This window comes from Arachis hypogaea, chromosome 14 (genome assembly GCF_003086295.3).
Source record: "Arachis hypogaea cultivar Tifrunner chromosome 14, arahy.Tifrunner.gnm2.J5K5, whole genome shotgun sequence".
NCBI classification, from domain to species: Eukaryota; Viridiplantae; Streptophyta; class Magnoliopsida; order Fabales; family Fabaceae; genus Arachis; species Arachis hypogaea.
In genome coordinates this window covers 126,871,692-126,879,004 of record NC_092049.1, presented here as the reverse complement: position 1 = coordinate 126,879,004, position 7,313 = coordinate 126,871,692, and the positions used below count along the sequence as shown (strand labels likewise).

The following is a 7,313-nucleotide window of genomic DNA, read 5'->3' as shown; positions in this document are numbered from 1 at the left end:
TTGAGACTCCCCAACACCAAACTTAGAGATTGGATATAGGAGTTCAACACCAAACTTAGAGTTTGGTTGTGGCCTCCCAACACTAAACTTAGAGTTTGACTGTGGGGGCTCTGGTTGACTCTGCAGTGAAAGAAGCTTACTGTGCCTCTTTTCCATGTTTACAGAAGGGTAACCTTGAGTTTTAAATACAAGGGAATCCCCATTTAATTGAAGGACTATTTCACCTCTGTCAACATCAATCACAGCTCTTGCTGTGGCTAGGAAGGGTCTTCCAAGGATGATGGATTCACCCTCATCCTTCCCAGTATCTAGCATTATGAAATCAGCAGGGATGTAAAGGCCTTCAACCTTTACTAACATGTCCTCTACTTGTCCATAAGCCTGTTTTCTGGAATTGTCTGCCATCTCTAATGAGATTTTAGCAGCTTGTACCTCAAAGATTCCCAATTTCTCCATTACAGAGAGTGGCATGAGGTTTATTCCTGACCCCAGGTCACATAGAGCCTTCTCAAAGGTCATGGTGCCTATGGTACAAGGTATTAGGAACTTTCCAGGATCCTGTTTCTTCTGAGGCAATCTCAGTTGATCCAATGCATTTAGTTCATTGGTGAACAGGGGAGGTTCATCTCCCCAAGTCTCACTACCAAATAAATTAGAATTCAGCTTCATGATTGCACCAAGGAACTTGGCAACTAGCTCTTCAGTAACATCCTCATTCTCTTCAGAAGAAGAATACTCATCAGAGCTCATGAAGGGCGTAAGGAAGTTTAATGGAATCTCTAAGGTCTCTAGATGAGTCTCAAATTCCTTTGGTTCCTCAGAGGGAAACTCCTTATTTATCACTGGACGTCCTAGGAGGTCTTCCTCCTTGGGATTCACGTCCTCTCCTTCCTCCTTGGATTCGACCATGATGGTTAATTCAATGGCCTTGCACTCTCCTTTTGGATTTTCTTCTGTATTGCTTGGGAGAGTACTAGGAGGGATTTCAGTTATCCTTTTACTTAGCTGGCCCACTTGTGCTTCCAAATTTCTAATGGAGGACCTTGTTTCATTCATGAAACTCACAGTGGCCTTAGATAGATCAGAGACTAAATTTGCTAAGCTAGATGGATTCTGCTCAGAATTCTCTGTCTGTTGCTGAGTGGATGATGGAAAAGGCTTGCTATTAAACCTGTTTATTCCACAATTGTTAAAGCCTTGTTGAGGCTTTTGTTGATCCTTCCATGAGAGATTTGGGTGATTTCTCCATGAGGGATTATAGGTGTTTCCATAAGGTTCACCTAAGTAATTCACCTCTGCTATTGCAGGGTTTTCAGGATCATAAGCTTCTTCTTCAGAAGAGGCCTCTTGAGTACTGTTGGATGCAGCTTGCATTCCGTTCAGACTCTGAGAAATCATATTGACTTGCTGAGTCAATATTTTATTCTGAGCCAGTATGGCATTCAGAGTATCGATTTCAAGAACTCCCTTCTTCTGAGGCGTCCCATTACTCACAGGATTCCTTTCAGAAGTGTACATGAACTGGTTACTAGCAACCATGTCAATGAGTTCTTGAGCTTCTGCAGGCGTTTTCTTTAGATGAATGGATCCACCTGCAGAAGTATCCAATGACATCTTAGCTAATTCAGACAGACCATCATAGAATATATCCAGGATGGTCCATTCTGAAAGCATGTCAGAAGGACACTTTTTGGTCAGTCTCTTGTATCTCTCCCAAGCTTCATAGAGGGATTCACCTTCTTTCTGTCTGAAGGTTTGAACATCCACTCTAAGCTTACTCAGCTTTTGAGGAGGAAAGAACTTGGCTAAGAAAGCTGTGACTAGCTTATCCCAAGAGTTCAGGCTATCTTTAGGTTGAGAGTCCAACCAGATTCTAGCTCTGTCTCTTACAGAAAAAGGGAAAAGCATGAGCCTGTAGACTTCAGGATCTACTCCATTAGTCTTAACAGTATCACATATCTGCAAGAATTCAGTTAAGAACTGAAAAGGATCTTCAGATGGAAGTCCATGAAACTTGCAGTTTTGTTGCATTAGAGAAACTAGTTGAGGCTTAAGCTCAAAATTGTTTGCTCCAATGGTAGGGATGGAGATGCTTCTTCCATGTAAATTGGATTTTGGTGCAGTAAAGTCACCAAGCATCTTCCTTGCATTATTATTATTTTCGGCTGCCATCTCCTCTTCCTGTTCGAAGATTTCTGAAAGGTGCTTGCTAGATTGTTATAATTTAGCTTCTCTTAGTTTCCTCTTCAGAGTCCTTTCAGGTTCTGGATCTGCTTCAACAAGAATATTCTTGTCCTTGCTCCTGCTCATATGAAAAAGGAGGGAACAGAAAAATAATAATAGGGATCCTTTTTACCCAGGTATAGAGGTTCCCCTGTGTGAGTAGAAGAAGAAAAGAATGTAATGTAAAGAAGGGAAGAAGAGAAAATTCGAACACAGATGGAAGAGGGGGTTCGAATTTGGGTGAGATGAAGTGTTAGTAGATGAATAAATAAATAGAAGGAGATGAGAGAGAAAGAGGATTTTCGAAAATTATTTTTTGAAAAATGGTTAGTGATTTTCGAAAATTAGGAATGAAGTCAAATTAAAATTAAAATTTGAAATAATTATTTAATTAAAAAGAAATTTTGAAAAAGAGGGAAGAGATTTTCAAAAATTAGAGAGAGAGAGTTAGTTAGGTAGTTTTGAAAAAGATAAGAAACAAACAAAAAGTCAATTAGTTAGTTGAAAAAGATTTGAAAATCAATTTTTGAAAAGATAAGATAAGGAGTTAGAAAAGATATTTGAAAATCAAATTTTTGAAAAAGATAAGATAAAAAGATATTTTTGAAAAGATATGATTGAAATTAGCTTTGAAAAAGATTTGATTTTTAAAATCACAATTAATGACTTGATTCACAAGAAATTACAAGATATGATTCTAGAATTTAAAGTTTGAATCTTTCTTAACAAGCAAGTAACAAACTTGAAATTTTTGAATCAAAACATTAATTGATGATGATATTTTCGAAAATTAGGAGATAAAGATAAGAAAAAGATTTTTTAAAAAATATTTTAAAAATTTTCAAAAATAAATAAGAAGAGTGAAAAAGATATGATTTTTGAAAAAGATAAGATTTTCAAATTGAAAATTTGATTTGACTCATAAGAAACAATTGAATTTTAAAAATTTTTGAAAAAGTCAACTCAAATTTTCGAATTTGATGAGAAGAAAAAGAGGGAAAGATATTTTTTTTTGAATTTTTAATGATGAAAGAGAAAAACATGAAAAAGACTCAATGCATGAAAGTTATGAATCAAAACAAAGAATGCATGCAAGAATGCTATGAATGTCAAGATGAACACCAAGAACACTTTGAATGTCAAGATGAACACCAAGAACTTATTTTTGAAAATTTTTATATGCAAAGAAAATATGCAAGACACCAAACTTAGAAATCTTTCATGTTTAGACTCTATGAATGCAAAAATGCATATGAAAAACAACATATGACACAAAACAAGAAAACATCAAGATCAAACAAGAAGACTTACCAAGAACAACTTGAAGATCATGAAGAACACTATGAATGCATGATATTTTCGAAAAATGCAAGATGAACATGCAATTGACACCAAACTTAAAATCTGACTCAAGACTCAAACAAGAAACACAAAATATTTTTGGTTTTTATGATTTTATGATTTTTTTTTTTGGATTTTTCGAAAATTAATGTGAGAAAGAAAAATAAAGATTCCAAAATCTTTAAGAAGAACTCCAGGAATCTTCCAATATTAGCCCAAAGCTCCAATCAAATGGTTGGACATGGCTTAATAGCCAGCCAGCTTTAGGATATAAATCAGGCATGCAACAGCTGATATTCAAATTAACTTGCCTCTATGTTGATGGTTGGAAGCCCCTATCCAAAAGAATTAGACATGGCTTTACAGCCAGCCAGGCTTCAACATGCTTCATGAAACTCTAGAATTCATTCTTAAAAATTTAGAATAATTTTCGAAAACAGATGAGAAATTTATGAAAGATTTTTGAACAATTTTTGAAAATAAAACAAAAAGAAAATTACCTAATCTAAGCAACAAGATGAACTGTCAGTTGTCCAAACTCGAACAATCCCCGACAACGGCGCCAAAAACTTGGTATGCGAAATTGTTACTCTGAGGTTGTAAAATTTGTTGTTCGTTTTCTCCCTGGCAATGGCGCCAACAACTGATGCACATTACCATGGTCCAAATATAACTTCACAACTTCGCACAACTAACCAGCAAGTGCACTGGGTCGTCCAAGTAATAAAACCTTACGTGAGTAAGGGTCGATCCCACGGAGATTGTTGGTATTAAGCAAGCTTTGGTCACCTTGTAAATCTCAGTCAGGCGGATAATAATTGATTATGGAGTTTTCGAAAATTAATAATAAATAAATAGAAAATAAAGATAGAAACACTTATGTAATTCATTGGTGAGAATTTCAGATAAGCGTATAGAGATGCTTTCGTTCCTCTGAACCTCTGCTTTCCTGCTGTCTTCATCCAATCCTTCCTACTCCTTTCTATGGCAAGCTTTCTGTAAGGGCATCACCGTTGTCAATGGCTACATCTCATCCTCTCTGTGAAAATGGTCCAAATGCTCTGTCACGGCATGGCTAATCATCTGGAGGTTCTCGATCATACTGGAATAGGATTTCCTATCCTTTTGCGTCTGTCACTATGCCCAGCACTCGCGAGTTTGAAGTTCGTCACAGCCATCCCTTCCCAGATCCTACTCGGAATACCACAGACAAGGTTTAGACTTTCTGGATCTCAGGAATGGCCATCCATGGGTTCTAACTTATACCACGAAGATACTAATAACTCGGGCTCGGTCCCCTGTATTAGATATCTAAGAGATACTCATTCTAGCTTGGTTGCATGTAGAACGGAAGTGTTTGTCAGGCACGCGTTCATAAGTGAGAATGATGATGAGCGTCACATAATCATCACATTCATCATGTTCTTGGGTGCGAATGGATATCTTAGAAGCGGAATAAGTTGAATTGAATAGAAAACAGTAGTACTTTGCATTAATTCATGAGGAACAGCAGAGCTCCACACCTTAATCTATGGAGTGTAGAAACTCTACCGTTGAAAATACATAAGTGAAAGGTTCAGGCATGGCCAAGAGGCCAGCCCCCAAAACGTGATCACAGGATCAAAAATACAATCCCGGATGTCTAATACAATAGTAAAAAGTCCCATTTATACTAAACTAGCTACTAGGGTTTACAGAAGTAAGTAATTGATGCATAAATCCACTTTCGGGGCCCACTTGGTGTATGCTTGGGCTGAGCTTGAATGTTACATGTGCAGAGGCTTCTTCTGGAGTTGAACGCCAAGTTGTAACGTATTTTTGGCGTTCAACTCTGGTTCGTGACGTGTTTCTGGCGTTTAACTCCAGACTGCAGCGTAGAACTGGTGTTCAATGCCCTTTTGCGTCGTCTAGACTCGGCCAAAGTATGGACTATTATATATTGCTGGAAAGCCCTGGATGTCTACTTTCCAACGCAATTGGAAGCGCGCCATTTTGAATTCTGTAGCTCCAGAAAATCCACTTCGAGTGCAGGGAGGTCAGAATCTAACAGCATCAGCAGTCCTTCTTCTACCTCTGAATATGATTTTTGCTCAAGTCCCTCAATTTTAGCCAGAAAATACCTGAAATTACAGAAAAACACACAAACTCATAGTAAAGTCCAGAAATGTGAATTTAACATAAAAACTAATGAAAACATCCCTAAAAGTAACTAGATTCTTCTAAAAACATACTAAAAACAATGCCAAAAAGCGTATAAATTATCCGCTCATCAAACGCCATGATAGGAATCTTGGCAGTGGTATATGTGAGAATGGTGTGTTGATTTTGGATTGATGAGTGGGACACTTAGAGGTGGATAGTTGTTTGAACGATTTGTTTAATTAGGCTTGAATTGATTGTGACATGACTATTTAGAGTAGATGGGGCTTGTAATTGACATTGGTATAGTTGGATTTGAATTAGGATGAAAGTTTGTGAAATTGAGCACTTGTGTAGAAATCGTAGAATCACTAGTTGTTAGACAACTGATATTATAGGTTTTGAATGATTAGAATGTGAATTGGGAAAACATTATGTAGATGGTGAAATTGTTAAGTGTTGAGGTAGGTAGGGTATGAATTGGGCTTGAACTTTGCTGAGTTTGATATTGGTTGGCATGTGATGGTAGTTACGATAAATGGGATTCATCAGATGCTTAATATGTAAGGTTGTGTCGTTACACTTAAGGAAGAATAAGTGGAGTGAGAGATTTTGAAATTTGTTGATTGAGGTCCTAGGTAATGTGTTCATGAAAATCAAGAATTTTGAGGAAAATTTTGATTTAAACATAGAGATGCACAAAGGACCTAAGTTACCATTGGATTCTTAGTGGATGAACATCAGAGTGACGCAGCAGAAGTTTGCTAGAGCGTTAACATAGTATGGTAATAATAAGGAATAGTAAGGTATGATTAGAAATTTTTCATGCTTTGAGTACTTAAAAGGTTAGTGAACTAATGCAGATAATGATTCTAGATAATTGGGATAAATTGTGGCTATGAGCTTTGATGGTTCTAAAATGGATGAGAAAATGATCGTTGATGCGTAATTGGATTTAGATGATGAGTGAGTGCAAGACTTCGTGTTTGAGGGATGAGCACTATGACATTTGGTCATGGTGACCTTGGATTTAGATTGAGATTTATAATGATTGGTTTTGAAAGACGAATTTGAAAACCATTAAATTGAAATGCTGATGTTGTACTGAGATTAGTTTGAGGGAACCCGTGACGGGTGGCAAACTCTAGTTTTTAGGGGAGGAGATATCGAAATTTTCCCAAGAATTTGAAAGAGTGTTGGTTATAGTTTTGAAAATGATTTTTGATTTGAGTAACTTTAACAAAAGAGATGTGTTTCGAATGCTTTTATAGATTATTAAAGAAAATCGGATTCTTATAATTTTGTTAACTTGTTATTTCAAACTCATTTTATTTCTAAAAACGAAGAGAGTTTTGATTAATTAGTCAAAGTCTTTAAAACAGCAATTTATATATAAATTCAAGGGTTTGGGAATAAGAAAGTAAGTCTGGAGGTTATGCTTGGAGTTGAGCTGTGATTAGTGGTAATTGGCTTGACAGAGAGAGAGAGGATAATAGTGGAGTGTGATTAAGGTATGGTGATAATTTTTGGTTGATTATAGTGATGTGGGATGATGACTATGATTAATGATGATGGTGATATTATTGATGACATGATTTGAGATTTAATAA

General features: G+C 36.5%; 1 non-coding gene across 1 annotated transcript; it reads left to right on the top strand.

Moving 5' to 3' along the window:
* Positions 1-1,668: 1,668 nt before the first annotated feature.
* On the top strand, positions 1,669-1,776 carry LOC112746708 (small nucleolar RNA R71). Its single transcript, XR_003174577.1, has one exon. It is a non-coding gene; the product is annotated as a small nucleolar RNA R71 (small nucleolar RNA).
* The last annotated feature ends 5,537 nt before the right edge of the window (positions 1,777-7,313 follow it).